This window comes from Sinocyclocheilus anshuiensis, unplaced genomic scaffold, assembly GCF_001515605.1.
Source record: "Sinocyclocheilus anshuiensis isolate Anshui unplaced genomic scaffold, SAMN03320099.WGS_v1.1 scaffold579, whole genome shotgun sequence".
NCBI lineage: Eukaryota > Metazoa > Chordata > Actinopteri > Cypriniformes > Cyprinidae > Sinocyclocheilus > Sinocyclocheilus anshuiensis.
Window position 1 is genome coordinate 3,983,090 of NW_015551075.1, and position 1,628 is coordinate 3,984,717.

Below are 1,628 nucleotides of genomic sequence, written 5' to 3' on the forward strand. Positions count from 1 at the left end.
TCTGGTTGTTAAAAAGTATGGCAAGAGAGCAGAATATGAATATTCCCAAACTCATTTTTGTGTGTGTGTGTGTGTGTGTGTGTGTGTGTGTATGTGTGTCTGGGCACATATTGCTGTTTTGATCAGAAGGAAATCTCCTGCGAAAGCTCCTGTGGCGTGTGTAACTCACACTGAGCCCACTCACACTGTAACTCGCACTGAGCCCACACAAACGGATCGTTCTGTCTGCCACATCAGACACATCTGACACTCACAGTTATTATGAGTTTGTGCATGTGAGTGTGTGTGTGTGCGCACATCTTTTTCTCTCTGCCACTCAGTCATTTGCTGATATTCTCTGTATCAACCATAATGACCTTATTATAGCCACACACACACACACACAAACAAACTCTAATGGTGTTGTCATTGGCACACATCTCTCTCCCACGTCTTCTGCCTTGAGCAAAAGTGCTTGTGTCATTAACCAGAGCATACACACACAACAGTTTTTATATCAGTGTTGGCTTTCCATTGGCCTCTATTGTTTTGAAATCAAGTTTTTTTATAATTAGCCCAAGCCCTAATCCTACATTAACAGAATAAATAAGATGCTACCCATAAAGCTGCAATTTTTGCATGTCACTTCCTGCCTAAGTGTGACAATTCTTGACCAGTTGTTGAAAATTAATGTCAAATATGGTGAATTAAAATGTATAAAAAAAAAAATTGCTTTAATAATGATTTAATGAATAATTTAATATATTATTTCAATAGTAATATTTCTTACTTTAGTTTAAAAAATAATCATAATAAAACAATAATATCAAAATAATCATATTTTATTTCTATATGTTGCCCTTCTTATTTTATTTTATTGTTTTATGATTATTTTATTCTTAAATCCTTAATTTTGTTATTTCACAGATAAATTGTACAATAGTAATATTTCTTATTTTGTTTAATATTTTAATCTAATAATAACGTGAATCAAAATAAAATAATAATATAAAAATGATATTATTTTATTTATATATCTTCTTATTTTATTATGATTTTTTTTATTTTCTGTAAAAAAAGTTTATATATATATATATATATATATATATATATTACAGACAAACAGTATATATGACAATAGTATTATTTTTGACTTTGTATAATAATTTTAGTTATAACAATTAACATAATCATAATAAAATAATAATAATAATAATAATAATAGTTTATTTAAATCATATAAAATATTTTTTATATTCCCACTTTATCACAATTTCAATTTTGTTCTGATTATTGTTCAACTCTTCTATGTGGGACTAATTCTATAATTATAACCAGCAATAATCATTGTAACAATTGAAATAAGACATTATTTGCTCTTTTTATTTCCTCTTTGTTAATATCATTTGGTTTTTCAAGACATTTGTTCCACAGCCGTCTCTCCTCACACATCTCTCCTCCTGCGTTACCCCTTTACTCACCCCACCAAACCCTTTTCATCATCTTTTTCCCTTGAAAACTGCTGTATGCTCTTTATCCACTCCTTTGTATACAGACTCATTGACTGTGACAGGCTCTTATCTGCAGCCCAGCTTAATGAGTTTCCCTTCCGCCAAGCACACACACACACACGCACACACACACACACA